This window comes from Pezoporus wallicus, unplaced genomic scaffold (genome assembly GCF_028554395.1).
Source record: "Pezoporus wallicus isolate ANWC-B61680 ecotype Strahan unplaced genomic scaffold, APGP_CSIRO_Pwel_v1 contig_749, whole genome shotgun sequence".
Taxonomy (NCBI): domain Eukaryota; kingdom Metazoa; phylum Chordata; class Aves; order Psittaciformes; family Psittacidae; genus Pezoporus; species Pezoporus wallicus.
Window position 1 is genome coordinate 2,904,153 of NW_026641327.1, and position 23,727 is coordinate 2,927,879.

Sequence of the window (23,727 nt, forward strand, 5' to 3'; positions counted from 1 at the left end):
TCTTTCATACTCCAGAGGACAAAAAAGTGGTATACTAAAATATAAAGCAATTGCTATTTGTTAGTCAAAATGTTCATTGCTTACTTGGTGATGAGCAATTATTTGAATTTTAATTACTGATGCATGATAGAATTCACTAACACACCACAAGGAGTTCTGCAATAGCTGAGCATTAGGACTTTCAGGGGAGGCCTGAACAATCAGTACTGTGCAGGAATTCTGATTAGGCTAAATGATAGCTGACATTTTGAGAAAGACTCAAATCTGTATTTGGCCAGGCAGCACCCTAACAGCCAGGCCACAGAGAAATCACTGACTTCATAGCTTTCCATCTGTAATTCTATTTTGTGTGAATGAACAGATGCATGTGTATGCAACAGTGTTTGGGGAACGAGAGGTAGGAGAGAGAGACACGGAATATGAGGCTTGGTGTTCAGAACATCCCTGTAAGGAGGGAGATATTACACCTTTATCTTTACATATTTGATGGAGCAGCAAATGGAATTCATTGTTCATATACTGAACTGGGGAGCCTTTTTCCATTTCAGTCACTATTTGTGACATAAAAATGGAACAAAAAGTGAAAAAGCTCCAAAATCAGTGAAAAGTGCATTACACCCAGTTACTATAGAAAAGCTTTGAACTTATATAGGACAGTCTCTCAGGAAATCCCGCTGGTAAAGGCAGAACACAAATATAGATTTTCTATTAACTAAGTGAGAAGATAGAGACAAGTTCACTGTGTTTTAGAGCAGTACAGGAAACCCCCATTCATTTAGTTTAGGTTTCCCTCAACTGTGCCTTGTGTCACATGTTGAAAAGTTGAAATTTTAAGCATGCTTCACGACATTTATCTCATATTTCTCCTTGCCTTCTTTAGTACATTTTTCATTGAATCATCTAAGGAAGCCGTAAGTTTTGGAATTGGATGAAATGAAAAGCAGAATTTTCTCACACTGCCAGCTCCATGCAACATGGAGCATTTCGTGTGGAGTTTCTTTCATTTCTTTGTGTTTATTCTGGCTATCGGCACATTATTGTTGTGTCAGTCTTGCTAGCCACTTATTCTTACATCATTATTCAAGAACTCAGGTTTCAGAAAAAATAATGTTTGCTGGCTAACAGAAGTAAATTTGAAGATCCAGGATAGAGAAGAGTGGCACATGTGGGGAGGAATAAGTATATGTTAGTTGTCTCATGAAACTAGCTCAGTGATTTCATTCTGGTTTCCGTGGTTAGGAATTCTCATCACAAACTCCACAATAATTGCAATGCTTGTAAGGTTTCATGAGGAATCTAGTAGATATTCTTCAAGAAGTCATCCTTCATGGTCACATATTAGTGATAAAGTGCAAGGATGATTACGGTCTTCTTCACGTATATAAATCTAATGTGATACACCACTGATTTGCATAGGTATATTGGTATAAGTGAGCACTCTGGTGTTGTTTTTAACAAGTAAATTCAGTGTCAGGTAAAGCACTAGACCAATCCTGAGAAGACAGGGCTTCAGTTACAGGCATAGGGTTCCTGTGTGATCTTGAGCAAGTCATTTATGATCTAATTCATTAAATTACTAAGGGATAAGGATTAAAAGCCTACATTTTAGGCAGGTTAGTCTGCAGAATTCAGATACCTAAGTATATGGGATTTTTTAACTTTTTTTTTTTTTTTATGTGACATATTGGATGATTTAGGAACTGAAACAACCATATGTCAAATGGGACATTTGGATTTCTGGGCTTGGCAGCAAGAAAAGGCTGCAGTGAGAGTGCAGTTAACCTGTATGAAATTCCCACAACAGTATGGAGGAAAGAACCTTTGTCATTTAGAGTTTTGAGTTCAGAAGCCTCTTCTAAAAGAAGGTAATTTTAGTAGCTTAAAATTTATGGTCATCAATAAAACATTAAAGTTGCCTCTTTCCTCTTGGTGTCTTAGTTGCTAATTCTTATTTCTTGTGCTGTCCTTACGTAGCCTAGGGTTTCAGTCTACTCAATCCTGTTCTTCTGTATAGACAAGGGAGAGACAAGGGAGAAAGAACATGTCCTACATTCCCTTCTCCAGTCTGACTGCCTATAGCTTAAGTGTTAGTATGCTTCTTTGGTATCTGAAAGATACATGTTTGAATTCCTCTGATGAGGAGTGGAGAAGCCTGCTCTGCATGTTGTAGGTGACCATAACTAGGGAAAACAAAGCAGCAGTACCACTAGTTCATGCCTTTTTGTCTGCAGAGACAGCAACAGTGGCTATTGTGTTTTGCTGGGAATACAATGCTTCAGGAACACATGCTCCAAATAACCAACAAGATCAGGTAGCTGAGCTTACTGAAAGGCCCTCAGCACTAACGTGAGGCCAGCTCATATTAGTGGTGTCATACCTCTAAACATGTGTGGAATAACTAGGTAACTGTGTAACCTATAACCTTTAAGGTCATCCATAACAGTAAATATTGGTCTTAATGGCACCTGAGAAGTCTTCAGGTGGCGACAAATTTATCCACAGATGAAAGCATAGCAGTCTCTTGCCTAAGTCCTGCATTAGGTATCTAAGCCTTTTAGACTTTTTTTACTGATCTATTCATAGAAATAGGCTGCGAAATTCTTGTTAATGAGAACAAATATACTGCAAGTGTTCCTCCAATCACAACTGATGAGCCTACTTGTGTAGGTGGGAAATATGCCTCTCTGTTGACATATAGTTATGCCTTGAAGCAGGGCTTCAGAGTTCTTAAACCCATGCCAGTTAAACAAGTTAGCAGATGATTGCTGTTTTCATCACCACAGGGTTGCTACAGAAGCTCGTAAGAAAAGTAAAAGCAGACACTTATTTATTATTTATATATTATCAAAGTGAATGAAGCCTCTTGTAATTTAAGAGAGCTATGAAAAATCCTATAGAAAAACAGTTTTGCTCTTGGTATTTGATGAACTGTAATCTTTGATTGTACTTGATGATAAATTAGGTAGCTGGTCTCAGTATTCTGTCTGATTTACAAGAGATTCTTTTGAAGTGATAAATGCCTATCAGCCTGCAGTGTTACACTGTAAAACAGAAGGATCTGAACATACTTGACCAAACAACACCATGTTTTCTTTCTAATAGATAATTCAAATCATGCAATATGGAGACATTTTAAATCAGTTAAAAATGGTGAAGCCACTGTGTTATATGTGAAAAAAGGTACTTTATTTTAAGACTGACAAGACTGAAACCAGAAGTTAGCAGAATGTCACAGGTCATTCTTGTGATAAGTGCGTGAAATCAAAAGAACAGATTCCATATGGTATCGTATTTCAAGTTGTATGTCAATGACTTCATCAGAAAGTTATACTCTTCCAGTAGGAGAAATGATACCTTTGAAACCATGTGTGGCTGCATGTAAAAAGTAAGCTCTCCCTGTCTTTGCAGAGAGCCAAGACACTTTCTGCTGAACAGGCAGACAGAAGAGAAAGAACAGATGTAATTATCAATCATACACTGTCATTAGCCCAGCTCTCAGGATCTGCAGAAGAGCAGAGTATATATTGGTCAGTCACCGGTGCAGACTGTATCTGCCTTCATAACAGATTTCTTTTCTGCTGTTTATACTCCAACACAGTGAAGGCAGGCTTAATCTACATGTCTGACAGTTTAGGCATGAGGACGGCTGCCAAGTCCATAAGTATTTGTTGCCAATTGGTCGTCATGCCAATGGCACAAGTGAGACGAGCTGAGCCACAGAAGTTGCACGCATCAGGACAAACACTAATTGACATCCTGACCAAATTCTTCTGGCTTCTTGTGTTTGGCACAGGAGGCAGTGGATCTGCATGTTTCATATCTGCTGTAGAGTTCAGATCCACTCTTTCTGCAAACACAGAAGAATGGTCACCTACAGCATGGAAATGAGGCTTCATGTCACTCTTCAAAGGAAAGTCCACATCTCTTAAGATCCCAAAGAAACATGCTAACATGAGACAGAGTTACACACAGCAAATATTTAGTCATTGTTTCTCCCCTGAGCTATTTCTACTGTAGGAAAACATTTGCATCTATGCTTAGATACTAGTGTTGTGGATGATTATAAATTGCTGGAGATAAAAGATGTATCTAAAAAGACAAAGCTCTAAGTGCTTTTCTGCAGAATTGGAATATCCAATGCCAGTGTTTTAAAAAGTGCTTAAGTTCAGCAACTGTTTTTATTCTCATTCTGGATGGCAATGAGAGAAGCTGCTAATTAGAACAATTGAGTCTGATTAGATTACTGAGCTCTTTAAATGTGGATTAACAAATATGGTGTTATTAATCTCTAAACATGATTAATGAACCTGAATTTCCTCATCTGTATTTGAAAATAGAATCTTGAATCTCTTGAAGTCACCTTGTCTTTCTGTCTTCTTGTCTTTTGAATCCAGATGATTTCCTGTGGCTAGTGTAGCTTCTTAATAAATTAATAGAGCCATATAGAATCATAGAATCATAGAATAGTTAGGGTTGGAAAGGACCTTAAGATCATCAAGTTCCAACCCCCCTGCCATGGGCAGGGACACCTCACACTAAACCATATCGCCCAAGGCCTCGTCCAGCCTGGTCTTGAACACTGCCAGGGATGGAGCATTCACAACCTCCCTGGGCAACCTATTCCAGTGCCTCACCACTCTAACAGGAAAGAATTTCCTCCTTATACCCAATCTAAACTTCCTCTGTTTACGTTTTAACCCGTTACCCCTTGTGCTGTCACTACAGTCCCTAATGAAGAGTCCCTCCCCAGCATCCCCATAGGCCCCCTTCAGATACTGGAAGGCTGCTATGAGGTCTCCACACAGCCTTCTCTTCTCCAGGCTATATATATATTTTATTTATTTTAATTAGGAGCAGTATTTCCAATGCCATTTTTGAGTGTTAACGTGTAGAACTTGTATTTTACATAAAGAAGGAAAGACACCCATCTAACTTCTGTTCCTTCAAGGAAACTTCAAAGAAACACGAGCAATCAGATCCAAAGAGCAGCACCTGCATCCCAAGGTTTAAGAATCAGTAGAAACAACAGACTACTATCAAAGGCAGTAGCCAGTTCTCCAAGGTTGAAAACTGATAGGGGAACACTTGTTAGAAGTTCCTCAGCCTGAATGACTCAGTGATGTCTTTGGAGAAGACCCTAAATAACAGCTGTGAACATTATTAAAATTTTAATTGTTTATTAATGAAAAAATTTATTTCTGCAACTTTGCATTGACTTTTCAGGACAGATTATTTCATCTTGGACTTTGTTCTTGTCCAGTAGTAAATCTGAGGGCAAAAAGTTTTAATAGGGACAGGAAACACTGTTTCTTCGGAAACAGTGAATTGACTTACTGTTAGGTTGCTTACTTCAACTATATATTATCTGCTTAGATTGTAATAGGTGACCAGCATAAAACAAAAGGGAGATATGTAAGTAGTCAGTGAAAAATACACATTACTTATCAAATTGTCACTTTCTTCAGAGTAGGCTCATAGGTCAAGAAGGCCTGGATGATTATAAAGAGCTCTAAATTCTCTTTTCCAGAAGAAAAGAAAATCCATTTAGCAGTTCTGAATTCAAAGCTTTTGAAATCAAAAAGGGGGAAAAACCATTTCAAACATATTTCTATGAGATTATGTCCTGCAGAAGCAACTGTCAGACTTGCACAGACTCTTAAAATATTTACACAACAAAAAAGAAGCAATAATAGCTCTGCTTAACTAGAAAACAGCTTCTGTATCAGCAATAAACAATAAGCTCAGCTACTTATATCATTTACTAAACATAACAATCCTGACTGCCAAAGGCCTAAATCTTATCTTGAGGGCTCTGCTTGAAGGATGTGAGGTTCTGATTTTCTTCTTTAACCATAGGGATATTTCCAAGTTTAAATCCTGATAAAACTGGATGGTCAACATTGGTTCTTGTTAAAACATAATTCTTTTAGGGGACATTTTATAACTGGAACCAACAAGATTAGAAAAGAAAATAGGGCTCTTAATTTTTATTTTTATCTTTTATTAAATTGGCTTGACTTGCTTTATGGCATTCATTTCAGCAGTTTCCAAACCACAGCATGAGAAGCCTCTTGAACTTATCAGACAGGATTCTGTTCCAGTAAAGTTTTTAATTCTTTTGTATCAAATAGATAAATTCTCAGTACTGAAAGACATCACAAACTGGACATATGCTGTATCTGGGGACCAGCGAGTCTATGTTTTATTGCTGGGTATTAATTGAAGTCTACAAAGCTATATATAAATATATGTATATGTGTTTATACACAATGCATAATTTTAATGTATGCATACATAAATATATATATATGAAATATATATTTATATATAGTAAACATGAGGTTAATGTTGGTATGAACCATTATGTGTTTGTAACAGAAGCTACCTACAAAGATCTAGGAAGGTTTCAAGGCACGATCTTCAGTTAAGCAAAACCAAAGAAAATCTGTAATCAAAACTGTTTACATTGTTGTGAGATTTGTGTTTTCTAGGTGTGAGGTGACTGCTGTTGAGAAATGCTTCAGTACCACAGTGATTCGTCCTTTGCCTCCTTTTCCTTTGGAGTGAGCTCAGCAGAAGGGATCCAGTGTCTCAAGTGGAGCTTTACGAAAACAGAAGAGATTTACCTAGAAGTTAACCTTCTGAAGGTGCAAAAGGAGGTCTTGCCCACAATGTCCCTTTGCTGCAGATCCCATCCATCAACAATCTCTGTATCCTTTAACTGGAAAAACTACAAATATTTCCTCAAGTCTCCTGGAAAATCACCTTCTTTCTGTGATTCCTGATGCTTTTTATTCCTTGCGCTCCTCACAGCATGTCTCTTACTCTGCACCCTTGCTGCAGGTTTGCTTCCTGTGGTGTTTCTCCCCCATTGCCATTTTCACCAGGTGTTCCAAAACCAGCACCCAGCTGTGTGTGTTTGATGTGACTCCAGGGAAGAGCAGTCTCCCCTCCAGCCACAAGCTCCCTTCAGACTCCGGCTGCAAAGCCAGGACAAATCACAGATGTAGCTGTGCTCTGGATGCTTAGATACAGCTTCTCTGAAAAATCATAACACATAGCAAACTAGAAAGAATCAGACAGTTAAACATTTTAATACCACTATTCCTTCTGTATTTTAGCTGGGGTTTCTCTTAACCATTTGTTTTTACTGTTCTGTTCATGTTTCAATGGTAGTGGCTGCATTCCTAGTTCCAAAGTACCAAAGTACGTTTACAGCGCAGAAGTCCAGAAGTTTGAATACCTGGCTATAATAGGAACCGACAACCAAATTAAGGATGGTGTAACAGACTATGAGTATGTTAAATGGACTATATGCATTTAATACTTCTTCATACTTCTGGTATGGTGCTTATCAACCGTACATAAATCAGAATTAGTCCTTACTTAATTAGTCCTTAATTGTTTTGCAAATTGCCAGAATAATGTTTTCTAACTCTGAGGGGCCAAGAAAATCCAATATCTACCTTTTTACACCTGAAAATACATTTCAATACTTTACCCAGACTAAGGAAGTTATCCCCACCAAAATAGCTAAATAAGTGCCAGTTAAACTGGGAATAAATCCAAGAATTCAGAAGCATGTTTTAATTGAATAGTTTATTTTGGCTATGGATAGATCTACAATTTGAAAGGAAGTTCTTTACTTCATGTAGTTGATTGCCTTTGTCAAGTCTCAGACACAGTGTCTGGTGATGAATATGGTAATCCTTAGCCACATCTCCTTAGAAATTTGTAGTCTGATCCTGCCTTCTGGGGTATATGCCACATTTTGCAGTTTCTTCTAGAAAAATGTCTTATGGTGGATTGAAGAATGGGTGAAAACACACACAGAGAGCAGAACAATCCAAATATACATATACAAATATTAAAGACCAAGTTGGTTTTACGTTCTGTTTAATTTATTTATCTCACTTCCCACTAACTGATATCTCTAACAATCCCTTTTCAAAGAAAAATAAAACCAACTTCATTTCTGGTCTTTATTTAAGCAGAATGTGAAATATTTTCTAGTACTCTTCCACTTAAGTTTAGATTTTCTCCCTTTCTAATCTGTTATACTTTACATATTGCCTTTCTCTCATCTACTTTTGTAGTGGTAAGTCTTCCATTCCAGAGAAGCCAAATGTTAATGTAGTGCAGTCTAGTTATATTGGCATTTAAGAAATCACTTCTCAGACATTTGTACCATGCCGCAGATCCTTTGAGTAGGGTCATGAGAAACTGATTGTAAAACACTGCCTCCATTTAAAATGCAATTTAAAATGAAAAAAAAGCTCAACAAGGAATTAAAATCTCCAATCTTTGTCACTTATAAGGAGCTATAAGGGACCTTTCACCCTCCACCTCTAAAATCTAACCCAATCAAGAGAATAAAGAATTACTCCGTTTGCCAAAATATTAAAAATGGTGGAAGGCTTTAATATTGCCAGTGTTGTGGCTGAGGTGTATATGTTACTGTGAACTTAACATATAACTTATGCATTAGCATTCATCTTGGGTGTCTGTCCTGGGTTTAGCAGGACAGTGTCTAAGTCCAAAACAGAGAACTCATTAAGGATTTTTATTAGCTGGGATCTTAATTTTGGAATTGCAAGAAGAAAGCATAAGTGCAGATGACAGTAGCTGAATGAGGAAAAAGAATGACTAAAAATCGACAACTGTGTTGATTTTTTTTCTCAAAAATGCACCCTAGATGTGCTTACACCCTAGATGTGCTCGCTGTTTAGAGTTCCAGGATTATGCTTCTTTCTGTAAAGATTCCCACATTATTAATGCACAGAATGCAGTCCAACACAGTGAGTAGGTATATTGTCTCCATTTTGAAAGTGTGATAAAAGCACAAAAAACATTATTTGGAACTTGGGAGCTCGTTTATTAGATAGCAAACATTTAGATCACAACTTTATCTCTGCATGTTTCACTATCTCAGTGTATCTTGTGCTGATTATAAAATACTGGATTGGGCACAGTATTATGCATTAAAACAATCTTATCCTTAAATAATATGAGTATATGTTCAGTTAAACTAAAACCTCTGCATACTACCTTATAAGTATAAAATAGCCTTAAAATGAGTTAAATATAAGCTTGCATTAAGTTACTAAATTTTGCTAAAGAAAAAAAAAAGGCATTTATAATTTGAAATAATTCTTTCTGCATTTTGTTATTAAAAAAAAAGCAACATCATTTTTTAATCTTCAGGAGAGAACAGAACACTTCTGAAAAGCTGAGGCTACTGGTGAAGGCTGGAGAGTGGTATCACAGTCAGACTTCTTGGTGTATTATAACGTAATGGAAATCACAGCAGTAAAAGTCAAAGGAAAGAAAAGGTGGATCATGGATGCATTAAAGTGCAAAGTTAAGTTTTTTTTCCCAAGGCTGAATGACTACTTTTTCTTTGTGATTAGGATCATGCAAAAAAGCTCTATGCCATAAATGGGAGGGCTATATTTCAATAAATAGTTCACTACCTGGGTAGAGCAGTTAATCAACAGATTTTTTTCAAGAGGTGGGATCACAGCAAAATATACTTGACAGATAACTGTTCCTAAGAAAGTTGGCTATAAATCATTTATTCAAAACAGTAACTGGAAGTTTTGTTTGTCAGATTTTTAAAAGCAGAGAAGTGTTTCCTTGAACTTTTGCCTGACTTTGGCTGCCAATTTATTACTAGCACCTGGGAGAAGCCTCAGGCTCAAACAGTCAGAAACACATGAAGTTCCATTTTGTTTTAATAAGGGTCCCCTTCCTGTATTAGACTTTTTTGTATTATTTAATTTATTCTACTATTAAAGCTGAAAAAAAATGAAAATCTGGCTTACTGTCAGAAGACATTTGAACTTTATAGTAAAAATTGCTCTCATTATAAAAGGCAAACTAGAATTTGCTAGTTTTTCTGACGCTTGTTGAGCCATCCTCAGCTCTGGAAATACTGTGAGTAAAACAAAAAAACCTGCTTGTGTTAGAAAGAACTGCATGTATGAACATCATTGTGTGGAGAAAGTATGTATATATTTCTGATTTGCAATGGGCATGATTATTATACATGGTTATGCAAGTGATCCTGAAGGAGAAATGTGTCTTTTCATTGCAAAGGAGGCAGGAAGAGTGATGTGCCATCTCTCTACTGAGTTATATTCCTGACTTGAAGAAACAAAGCAACAAGGTTGAGGCCAACCTAGGCAATGGGTTTTTTTCCTGTCTTGGTGTGATGGTGTCATAATACTTTATATACTGATGGTTTACTTAAGTGGTTTTGGACTAACACAAAAGAAGAATAATACAGTACATCTGTGGCATGAATGCACAGAAGAGCTCAGCTAACTCAATGTCCCTGTATCTAAAAACACTCAAGATCACCAGAACATGTTTTTTATTTGCTTCCTTTGAGAACTTCAGGAAGGAGCTGAAGCTGGAGAAAATAAGGGGAAAAATATGATCTCATTACTGCAATGTTTCTGACTTAAGGTTTGGTTTAATTTCCCATTTAACTCTCTTTGTAGCTTCTGTTTTATATGAATAATTTAGTGCATATCCTCAAAACTTATGAGCTCAAATTTGAAGGCAAAATTATTGAAGATATCATTTTAGAACCATTTGAACATATTTGGAACCCTTTTACTAATAAATGGTTCCTGTACAACCTTTTGGCTTCTCCAAAAATCTGATAGTTACTGTCCCACTAACTTTCAAATATACATTGCAAGAAATGAAATTTTGTCTATAAAATTTACCACCTTTGTTTATTTTTTCCAATGTTATTTCAATAACTGTTTACCAAAATGGCCATTGTTTCCAACAACTCACAATGGTATTTTAGCCAATAAGCAGAATGGAAATACTTATGTTCAGACAGTTGCAGCATCAGTAGTGGTCAGACTGGCCACTGACTCCCATTTTGCCAATGACATTCAAGTTACAGGCTGCCGCAGGGAAATGGCAGACCTCTTTCTTAAAATTTGCAATTATATATTTGAACTTTCAAGCCTGCCAAAATATGACACAATAACAGTGTACTCTAAGTTCTAAGAATATATAACAACTGTGTTTTCTTTTGTGGCAGGCCATAACTGAAAGACTGTAAAGGCTTTTTCATTATAAAGCTTGTAAGAGAGTTTTGCATCATGTGAATGTCACAAGCCTTTAAAAGAAGGAAAAAAACCACCCTGTAATGTCATTGTAGACAGCCAAAAGTATCACCACCGAGGTCGCTATCAGAATGTAAACCTTCTGTACCCTACTTCAGAATGCCAACAATTGAGTTACTCTTGGCCTTCATGCAAACTCAGCTGCATAAAAGGATGTTAAACATTTTATTACCCATAAGGATCAGCAATAAAATATCATCTGGGGTGTATCTATTCTCTTGCCAGCAGAGAGACAATAGGTGAGCCTGTGGCTAATATGATCTTCAAAAATCAATTATTTTCTTCCTTGTTAGTACTTTGTATTCTACTGTTTAGAATAGGAGGAAGCTGGTTTCCAAGCATCTAGGGCTGTAGACCTTGATGGGAAGGAGAAATAGTCTAGGAGGTAAGACGTAGGTAAGATACAGGCTGCACAGTCAAGTTTGAAGATGTGCTTGTACTGTATGCAGAATCAATCACTGGGCTAATACAAGTCTGACATACCAGTCCAGTCTTTTCTAAGTCCGAGTTATAAAATTAAACTTGTTTAGAAAATGAGAGAAGAGAAGGATGCCTACATGGCAGACACTTATGCTAACAGGACGATATCTTCTCTCTAATGAGTAGTTTTATTGGTTGTATCTTCACTGCTTGTACGAGCAATTTCACTGTTTCCTTGATTTGGCTGCTACATGAATATATCCAGATAGACACTTCTGCTGACCCAGTCACAGACCACTTGCCCATTAGACAAGAGCAGCTTTAAGGTTTATCAGTGAGTAGGGTTCTGGATGTTAAAAGAAGCTGCGCTGAATTATACTAACTTGAGATAAACCACTAAACAGTTTTGCCTTGTTTATATTCATTAAAGTACCAATGCAGTAACTTTGTGGAGTACTAGATTGCAAGTCTTTCAAGTCTTTAAAGTATTTTGTGTTTCCTTGGGAACTTGCCCAACCTGACACTTTTAAGGAATTTTTCAGTAGCCTGTATGGTTTATGCTGGATAAAGCAATTGCTTTTATACACTGAGTTAGTGCTACATCTGATGTCACTAAAGGACAGTCATTCACATAGTTGTAGCTACAAAACTTTTTGTATAACCTGTGATGCAATTTTTGATTACAGTTCATAGATAAAGCCTGATAATGCAAAAGTCACAAAAGCATCACAATTTTTCTATTGTCTTCCAACACAGTTCCAGTCAAACTCAAGAGCAGCAAGCATTAAACTTCCAGTAAGGATTTGATTTACTCATGTGACCATCTATGCAGGCATGTTCTGCAGCATGCTTACATGTAAGAGTCTTGGCAATGACTGGTAAACCTTTCAGTTACACTCATTTTTCAGTTTCAAGCCTAGGGCCTCTGGTGTGGCTGTGTTGGATAGTAACTCTCACTGTACTAGTTCAATACCTCTCATTGTACTATTTCATTGTCAGCTATTCTTTTCTTTCAGAAAAATGGAAAAAGATATATTGCTTCCTCAAATTGAAGTGGTTTCTCAGTTGGCTTGCACATATCATTGCAGCATTCTTTTTTTCACAATAATAACAATATTTTCTTTATTCATAGTTCTAATAATAGAAACAAAGTAATTGATAATGTAATTTCCAAGATTATTCAAGCAAAAAGGAGTGAGAAGAAACAGATATCCTCACAAGCTGTTTCACGTCATTCTGCAGAGGAGCTTTTAGTGACCCTGCAGAAAGAATCCTATGTTATCATCTGTGGTACTTTTGTCTGGTAACTCTATCCCTTACCTTGTTTGTGTATCATGAGGATGTGAGTGCAGCTCATGTATTAGGACTACAAATGATGTCCATGTGATTCTGAGGTCAATCCCTGTGAACAGTTGCAGCATCTGCTTTTCTACTGTCTGAAGTGGGTGAAGTTTTTCCCCTAAATCCATAGCAAGGAAGGGATTATAGTAGTTATTACGTGAAAAGGAGTACTCTTTTCAGTCTGTGTGCATGGATGACCTTTGTCACTGCTCTAATTTGACATCATTGAAAAATGACAAGGTAACACAATGGAGAAAATAAGCATCCAAGTGGCTAACTTCAGACCCTCATAGAAGTCCCCCCTTTAGGAAGAGAAATATCTTTTTCTGTTAGGCCTAATAAAGCCTAGGTATGCTTTTTGCTTGGTTCTCCTTTGCCTCCACCATTCCAGTGGAAAGGACAACATCGATATATCTGAGGTCATCATGAAGAGTTTCTCCTGCATCTACCACAGAAAAATGATGCCATGGGTACTAGCAGAAGGAATGATAGAGCCTTGGAAGGCTCTACACAAGGAACTACGTTTGGCACAGATTTTGAGATTAAGTTTCCTTTTCTAAACATATATGAGTGAACAAATTAATAAGGGCAATCATGTTCAATACAAAAAGGTTCAGGCATCTGTGAAAATAAATGTTTAAAATTTTAATGTTAGAAAATCATAAAAATTTGAAGATCTTGGAACTGAACCTGCATACAGGTATTTAATATGGCATTCAAAAGTGACAGCCTGCTGGGAAGTATATGAGCTTCAGACATCACCAGAGGGGCGGTAATAAGAACTAAAAGAACATCTGAAATGCTTTTTTTTCAGGCTTACATTGTGTTCTCTACCTTCCCTTCATCAGCACACATTTTGAAACCTGTTAAACCATCCCTCCCCGCATGTCCTTTGGGAGAGACAGCTGGGAGAAGCAGACAGATATCTTTGCCTTGGGGCAGCACCCGAGACTGCTATTTTCTCTGGAATGTAGCTTGGGGTTATCTCTTGGTTCTCCAGACTCCACCAATACTTCCCTCTTTACACAGGCCTGGTGATGTGTGGCAGGTACACACAGATGGGGTGAGCTAAACCTGAGGTAGACCACATAACCATGAAGACAGCTGGCTTCAGGCAGCTGGGTAGGAGAGCTGGAGGGAATGAGACCTGAACGGCTGGCTTTGCCTAGACTAATTCAGAGCCGTCTGATGTGGGTGTGTTCCCACCTTATATCTGGGTAAGAGAAGATAGGGCTAAATTTTCCCTTTGCTCCTGCTCCTGTCCTCCTGCTCCTCCCTGCCCTCTTAAAAAACCTTGGTAGGAAAGAGACAGAGGTGTGTCAACCAGGAGGAAGCTGAATTAATTCTGGTTTGGCCCCACTGCTTAGCCTGGCTATGGGGAAGCTTTTCACACAAGTATAGAAGAAGAGAGAAGGCTCTTTCTGACCCTCCTCTGTCTTGGAAAACATGTGTCACCCAACTCTTCAGTCAAAAGCCAAACTTCAGGACTCTGTTGTTGAGTATACCAAGCTCTGTAAGCCTCTTTCCACCTCATTACATGGGATACCAGCTGTCGAGCTTCAGCAGCTTCAAAGCAGCCTCAAGCAGCTTCAAAGCAGCTTCCAGCAGCTTCAAAGCTGACATAGTAAATACCATGTTGCCATGAATGGTAACAGCCAGACAAGAAAGTTCAGGTGCATCCTCTCCGGTGAGGCCTCAATGGTCCTTTGGTGAGTTTTAGAACTTAACAGGAAACAAGGTTTTGTGGTTTGGAAATTTCTCACTTAGGTTCTTAGGAAAAGTATTTATGAAGTCCAGCTACCGCTTCTCAGAAGCAGTTTTCATTAACACCTTGTACCAAACTCTTTCCAAAACCAAAGGTTTTATTTTTCAGAACTCATGCTTCAGATGTGCCCATGCTAGGTCTTTATAAATTTCTGAGATTTCCTGGCTTTGTTTGCTTTTCACTAACCTTTGTACTCCCCACCATCTCCTCCCCATGAAGAACATAACTCTCTCCCTAGATGTAAAATTATTGTAGACTTTGTATGACATATACAAGACAGGTTAAAATGCCAGGTTGTTTTTTTTTAAATTTATATTTATTAAAATTATTTTTCTAGAAATAGTTGAGTTATACATGTACTCAGATTGGAAAATCCAAAGCAAAATTTTGCCTGCGCAAAAAAATGAGCAAGAAATGAAAAATAATTTCAAACCACAAATTTGTTTAGACAGACAGAAATCTTGAGAAATGCTAAGTATGAAAATACAATGAAGTGAAAACTTTTTCTCCTTTTTTGTTGGTTCTCTGTGTAGCTGTTTCTTTTACATTGGTATAAAAGATTTTACAACCACACATAAACCAACGGTAAGGTGCAGGACAACTAAATGTTACTCACTTGAAATTTTTCTATTTAAGAAAAGAATAAAACAATTATAGATAAATATACATTGTAAGGCTGTCACAATGAGGTCTCATGCATCGACAGATTTTACACAACTATATGCTCTAGTATGCACTGCAACTGAGTAGTTGCCATGGTAACTGTCACATCAAACATATATTTTCTGTGCAGACACTTAAAACCCAAACATTTGTGCTATCATTAATACTACTTATATTAAGATTGTGACAATAAGTTGATTTTAGATTCTTTTTAATCATTATTATATATTTTGGAGAGGAACATTTTTCTTTACAGTATCATACTGATTTAAATTCTTTCAGTATATTACAACAACAAAAATTATTTTCGAGATACAAAACTGTATCAGCATTCCCTGACGATGAACTGTAGTAGTTTAGGTTCATGTCATGGAATTACAGACACAATGAACATGAGAGAACACCTCGATTTAAAAAATCCTACAATGAAAACCTACATTACTTATGCCATGAGATATTTTGGAAAGCCAATGATATTTACAGTCACATATTTGAATAATGTTGTCATCTAGTTCATTCTGATTGCAAATACAGCAAGTATAATAACTAGCTATTTGTACTCCAGCTCAGGTAGGAAAACTTGCCAACATTCTCGGCACGTTTAAGTATAATTTTTCCAGTTTTCAAATAGCTAACAACATTGCTTTATTATATTTCCTCTTTAAAAATAAGCTATTAATTTACCAAGTGTACTATCTTTACATAATCTGTGTTCGGTTTGTTATTTAATTCTCCTAGCTTTTGTTGGAACAAATAAACCCTAAAAAGCTTTCTTCTTTTCTCTAATAACGTTTCACATGTTTGTAACAAGGTGCTTACTGCAAACTGAAAAAAAACAAACCCAAGCCCCAAATAAACATAAAACCAAATTGAAATGAACATTAAATAAGTTTGTTTGTTTGCTTGATTGTTTTCAACTGCTCTCATGTTTCCCTCCTCTCTTAATTCTAAATAAAAGTTCTAAGATATCTAATTGTCTGTACTTACTTGTGTCAATGAATAGCGGAGTTTGGAATAGTGCAGTTTACTAACTTACTGCCCTGTTATAAACTAAAGCAAATATATGTTGCAAATATAAATTTGAAAGAAACTGTGGAATTGTATTGACTTAGCATGCTATTGCGGAAAATGGTATAATTTTATTTTTAACATTTCATAAAATCCTCTGTATCTAGCTAGTCTTTAAAAGTAATATTGATCTATACTTACTCCTAAGTTTTGCTGGATGTTTTCTACATGCCCAATGTAGGCATTTTAATTTTAAACATGATAGGAAAGTAAGAAAATATCATTAAATCCCCTATATGAATTGAGCCCAGCATGCTTTGAGTATCTGAAGTTCCAGCTGAAGCTGTAACAGTGACTGGACTTCTACTCAGACTGTAGATTACTTTCTTACTTTCTTTGTGGGTCTGGAAACAGGTAAAAGATTCAAAAGACATGGCCTCCATATGTGGCTACGCTACTGGTTTGCTGGGTTAATCAGTTTCTCTTTCTTGGTCTTTGTGTTTATGAAGTAGGATAGCAACATTGAACTTTATACTGTGTCCTGACAGCCACAGATGTGTTACGTTTTGATTGAGTTGGGAAGAGTGTTTCATAGCAGCCCAATACTGTGTTCATAATACATAATGTCGAAGCAAGAAAGGTGGTCTTGAAACATGTAATCAATGTGGGAAAGTGTGAAGTAACAAGGTAGAATGGTGAGTGAAGATTTTCATGGTAACAGATGTTTGTATTTGGTGCCAGTCAGGGTACAAGAAAGATGTGTGCCAAAAGCCATAGATTTTTTCTAGTTGAGATGGTGACTTATAACACAGCGTTTCACTTTCTCTTTCCTTTCTCCCAAGTTTTCGGATTTTTTTTTTTTTTTTTAGTATGAAACATGGAAAATGTAGAAACAGAAGTTAAAGAAAGGTAGTGGAATTACAAAGTTCATGAAAGAAGGAAGGCCAACTTGTGAGTTACAGTATGGGTGCAGAAAAGAATGACTGATGGGCAGAATGGCACTTGATGGGACACGTGAGGAAATGGAGAAAGGCAGTCAAGTAGGGGGTACGCATCATTGTAGCAGCATCAGTGTAACACTGATTCCTTGCCCAGATGAAAACACTGATAGTGCTCGGGTAAAGATGTCTGACACCAATTGCCAGGAAGAAGAGCAGATCTGTAGAATCACCTGGCAATAAAATAAGAGCTGAAGGCTTGCGTGAGACTACAGTTGCAGCAATGGGATGGTTTTTGTACATTTCCCTAAAGCATTTTAAAACTAGGGAATGGATAGACTTCATGCACAGCATGTAATACTTTTATCACTATTCTCTGCTTTCACTGGTGCAGCTTTTTGCATTTGTGAAAAGTTGATGACTGAGTTTAATACAAAGTGTCAATGCTTCCAAATCCATGAGTCTTCTCTCTTTGGCAATGAAGCTACGCACAGGTAGTTCACATATACAGTTTATGATAATTCTGTGATTAAGATGAATGTCAGAAAAGATAAAGGCATTTGGCTAACTGGGTTCTGGTCAGAACCCAACTCTGTGGCGTTTAGAAAGCATCTAGTTAAGTAATTTCAAATACCAAACATGAGCCAGTAATACACTAAGACATGATGCTTGCTGTGACTTTCTTTGCATGTCAGTTTTGAGAAATTATTTATTTTTAAGGGGAAAGAGGAGATAGAAAGGCTGCATGTGTGCCCAATGACACATGCCTGTTTGTGCCTAATTCATTGGAAAAATTGCTCAAAAACTGTTCAGCCATGTCCAAATATGCTGCCAAGGTCAATGAGACCTTTCCAAAAGTGCTGGTTATGTGAGTTAAAAGTGCTTGAAGCAAGTTCAACTCAAGCATTTTTGTATATTTACTTGTTTTATTTGGAGAGCGGGTAATCTGATGGTTTTGGCAGGCCCATCTCTAAGTATTACCAACAGCATGCTTTGGAAGCCTCAGAAGAAGGGTTTGGTTTCACCAACTGTATAGAGCGCAGCACTGCAGTACAGACCTGTATAGTATGGATCACCTGAGGGTGCCAAAAGTGTATTTAGACACCACAGACTTTCAAGTCAAATTCCATTTTTATGATAGTGATAATCCAGGGACAGAAAAGAGGTATGTAAGTGCATTAATTTCTTGTCATATAAGCATTTTTTTGTATATTCCCAGAAGGCATCATATGGAACGGTTGATTCCAATTCTGAAAATGGTCAATAAGCAATATTTAAAGATATTTTGAAAGTAAGTAAAGAAAACAATAGTACCATGTACCAAATGCTACTGTCTGTTGTGTCTCTGGAAACAGCAGTTAGGTAAATACAGGTTTTGTGTGCATATGTGAGGCCAGTTGAGTTGGCTTAAGAGGTAGTGAGTGGGAAAAGTTGCTGCATAAACTCCAGTTCCATTCATCTTGATTGTTTGCTCTTCAGTCACTCTTTCTGCAATGTGGTTTGAATACGGCTTCTACCTACTGCAGAGAGACATGGACTCCTTCAGCAAAGACTGAAAGAAGGTTAGAATTGAAATAAATTCAGAACTTGTTTAAACTTTGAAATTTAACATAGTCCAAGAAGAGAGGAGTTTGATCCTATTCCCATGAGAGTGAGTGTGAAAAGAATTAGGCATAAAAAATACTCTCCCATATTCCTCTTAATCATTACATTTGGAATAAGAAAGTCTTATGTATAAGACAGTCTTCTCCAGGTGTGGTTTGGTTTCCAACCTGGTGGTTAAAAATCACCCCAATCAAGCTCTGCTATCCTGGCTTTCAAGAGTTGCAATGTCAGTGCTTGGCTTAGCAGGAGTTTCCTTTGTCCACAACTTCTGGCTCCCTGAGGCTTGGACCTGGGACAGCTGATGCACAGCCCCACCTCTGTCCTTGACTGTTCTTGGAGGTGGATGATATTCCTTTGGCAGGAATATCCCTGAGGCAAAGCAGGGCAATGATACAAGTTCACCTCATTCACTGGAATGTCACTTGTACCATCCAGTGCTTTATGCATTGTAATTATTTCCTGGAGGTAACTGCATGTTTTTTAGACTTTCTTTTGCTCTCCCATGCTCAGCCCAAAAACTGCCAGAGGGCATTGCTGAACTGTTCCCAAGGAGAACAGTAATGGCTACTGGTTACTTTGACATTATTGTTATTTCTGAATCCTAAACAAAAGAAAATAAAGGAGTAGATATCGCTCACCCAAATCCATCTGCTTGGGGTATGCACCTGGTCTTATGGTTGACAGTCCTTTTCCTGATCATCTGAGACCTTGTGGTAATGGTCAGAGGTGCAGCCCCCCCCCCCTTCCACCGTGTCCTGCTTTAGCTCCTCCCCGGAAGGTCCAGTTTTGGTTCCTACCCGGAAAGTTCTGCTTTAGAACTCCCTTGAAAAATCTCGACCCTTGGAGACCTTTCTAGATATAACTGACCACTTCTTCTGGTGTAGGCTGGCCCCCTACATCAGAACGAGTGTGCGTTTTTGCCATCATAAAAGCCCGAGCCTCATGCGATGTGAGGTTGCAGAACTTCGTATCATCCAGGTCCACGTCGCCTCCTCTGGGATGCCAGCCATGGTAGAGCCTGCCTCCTTGCACTGCGATGTTGATCTTCAGAGCTGGTTTTCTGATAGTCTTCAGAGTGTCCTTGGGGTTGGTAATATATACAGTCTTCAGAAATATCCTTTACTGTATCTGTTAGATTCCTTATATTTTCCTATATTAATAAACCAGTTGTGAGTTCTCTATTTGTTTCTTGTTTTCTCTCACCTGGAATGCTCAAACTCTGGAACAGATCTAGACCAATCTGGTGTGAAAATTTGGGCTACTTATCAGTCCTATTCCACAGCCCGTGCGCTGGGTATGTATCAAAGTGGTAAAACCCCCCAAGCATTGCTGTTGTTTCCTCTTTAAATGTATCAGTTAGGAAAGTTATCCAAAAGGACAATTACATACTCTATACCCGAAAGAAGGGAGGCCATGTCTGTTTGGTCCAGAGCAAGATTGGGGTTCAACGGAGCAACTTTGACTCACAATTCTTATATGCTGCTGCTCTCTGGTGCTGAAGCTCAGTACCACCATTTCCTTCCAGCTCTGTAAAATAAAAGTTTGGTGAAACACTGAAATATTAGCTCTTTTCATCATTTATCAGGAGCCATAACATCATTGGTGTGCCCAAATATTTCTGATCTTCAAAAAAAAAAAAAAGAGGAAGATTTAAATGAAAGAAATGCAGTAATAATAGAGAAAATCATTTACCTTGAAGAGGCAAACAAAATGTTCATTTTGCAAGTCTTGCATACTCTACGGGAGTACATAAAAGGGCATAACTATTTATGGCATCTAAGTAAGAACTAAATCTATTAATTAGGAGTAACTTTTCTAAGTGTTATTTTTATGTACTAAATTGAGTAGTTTTTAGTTTCAAGAGATTACAAGTTCATTTATCTCAGTTCAAGTCATACTGAATAGCTCAGCTGCTTAGTATTTAATAAGAACTACCACAAATTATTTGGAGAATGGTTCTTTTACTGTTCCTAAGAAATTGAGAGTATTAATTTAGGGTAATTTACTTGCCTTGCTAAAAGACTCCACGTTTAAGAGTAATCATAGTATATTAAAATCTAACAGAGTTAAACACACAGAATCAGCCACAACACTGCAAAGCTTTGCCATTGTATGCATTGTGAAACTTGCATTGTAATATTATGAGTAAGTAATGGAAACTTCAGCTTGCATGTGTCAACAGCAGAAGCTTACTTCCAGATTGAGAAGCCTCAGTATAGCTATGTAGTATAGCTACAGTTATGCATCTTCATTTTTGCTCCTAGAGGGAAGTTGGTATAAATATTCCCTAGAATTTCAAAATGTGATAGGAGATTTTGTGGGGAAGACCTTTTTTTTTTCTTTTAAAGAACAGTCTTTAACCATGCGTGAGGAAACTCAGTTTTCATTTCTGTTCAATCTGCGATTTTACCCTGTTCAAGTTTTATACAGGAAAGTGCCCTAAATTGATCTCTTAATTGTATTTGAAAAGTCTGTAAGTTCACTTCTGCAATCTATAGAAGCTAAGCTTAGAATGAGACCTGTTTATGACTTTCCTGAAAATTAGTTCAACAGGAAAGTTTCAGGGCAGTTAACTTGTGCCTCTATATTTGTACGGGATGAGGGAGGAAAGTAGCTAAAAACAAAGAACAATTGAAAAAAAGTAATTTTGAAAGCTGGGGAAACAAGAGAAAGATTTTAGAATAGCACAGAGGGAAGTAACAGGAGAGAATTTTTTTCTTGGTGAGTGAGGTAGCCTCTTTATGGAGCCTGTGAAATACAGATATATATAGATATATATATATACATCTATATACGTGTGTGTGTGTAAGCCTACCCGTAAGCCTTTACTATCTGCTTGCAGCATAATGCTACCCAAAATATTGCCATACCTTATTTAGAAACCACAGGATGTTACAGAGATGGAGCAACCCATTCTGCAGAGAAAAAAACCCCACTAAACTGAATGGGAAGCAAGAACATATCCAGGCATTCTGTTTAACTGGGGTCTGGATTTTCTTCCTGGCTTTAAAATGTCTGAGAAATACAACATTCTGCTTGATTTATGGTGGTCCATATTTCAGACATTTCATTTATGGCACATATTTCAGACCTCTTGGGCAAAACCTGTGCTATTTTTTCGGCTACAAACTTTAATAAATAATGGACAAGATAGCAGAATTAGAACTGTGTAAAAGTGACTAAAAACAGTGAAAGAGGGACTACAGGGAAATCCAGCCACCCATCTGACATTCTGCTGCTTTAGAACAGTCTGTTCACTGTAACCAAAATGGTATTATAATTTAAAGGCTGTGACATATGGAAGATGTTAGCAGTTTCCATTGCCTCGTTCCACTTGGTAGACATACCCACTGAACCTATACAAGGTCCATTCCAAAGTAGGTGATTTGTGAAAAGTTTTCATGCTTCTGGTTCTTATAAAAACTGGTATATAACCAATATTTGAGTTTCATTTTGTTTTTTTTTTTTTGTTTCTACAGTGTAAGCATTTTATTTTAGAGAAAATCTGATTATAGTGTTACTGCTAAGAAGTCCTAACATTAGTAGGTGGAGATCTCCTGATTAAAGTCTATTTAGTCATTAGTACTATCTGCATGACAAAATGAAATCTTATTTCTAATACAGAGTATTTACATGATCTTTATCACTTGTAACTGTTACTGAAAAATGATAAATTAGGCATACACTTTCAAAATAACACCTGGCAGAGAACTCCTCCTATAAACTTGTTTAACCTTTTATTTTTTAGTGACAGATTGGAATTTATTATTTTGAAAGTCTTGGAGCACCTGGTCTGTGATATTATCAGAGTTATAAGAAATGCCTTGGAGGCGAAGGTGGGGGAATGGTTAGAACAAAAGCTATGATTCTTTAAAAAGTGCCTTTTATCTTAAGAACAAAATTAGTTTGAAAACTCAGAACACTCTGGGCTGCAATTCATTCTGACAAATCAGTTCTTAAGGTGTTAGTTATATTGCAGTTAAATAATCCTAACATCTCTGCTGGCTTTCTAAGTTTAACCTCTCACCCTGGGAAATCTGATTAAGAGAGAAATGTAGACAAAAAATACACCAAGTATTTGTTGCATTTCTCTCCCCTTTGGAACAGTTGTTGGTATAATACTTCCTACACCCAAAACACAATGATGTATATTTAACTGCTTTATAATTATGCGAGCAATTTAGAGCAGTCTAATAGTGACTTATCCTAAATCTGCTTTTTAGGCAAATATATTATGATATTTGCAACTTTTCTGTTATCTCAGAATCAAACTGCACCACTTTCAGATGCAACAGAGGATAGTTTAACTCCTTACCTCCTTCTCTGCCACAAGCACATAATGATGAAAGTATCAAAGAGACTGCTTTTCACCGTCAAGCATTTAAGGTGTCCAAGGGCTGATTTTTCTCAGATGTGTTGCCCAAACCATGTTTTACTCCGATTCTGCAAAGCACTGATTACAGTGCTTTTGTGAGTGGGATTGCTGGTATCATCGCAGGACTGGGGCCTAGGAAGCCTTACTTTCTGCTAAATGAAACTCTTCCTCTTCGACTAGCTCATTAGTTGGACTTTGACAAAGCTAAGGTTGAGTGATTGTTTCCATTTGGAACTTTTTTACTGTTAAGAGCTGCTTGTCTTCAAAATCAGACTAAAGCTGTTATTAATGCAACTGGAGACACAGTATTTTTGTGCTAACTTAGATATTAGGCTTGCTGCTTAGCATGTCTAAAATTAGGACAGCATGAAAGTTCAAGGAGGAAAATCAACACTAAACCTAAGGTCAGCATAAAACATTCAGATCACTCCACAAAGGAAAAAAAGGAAGAGTCATATAATT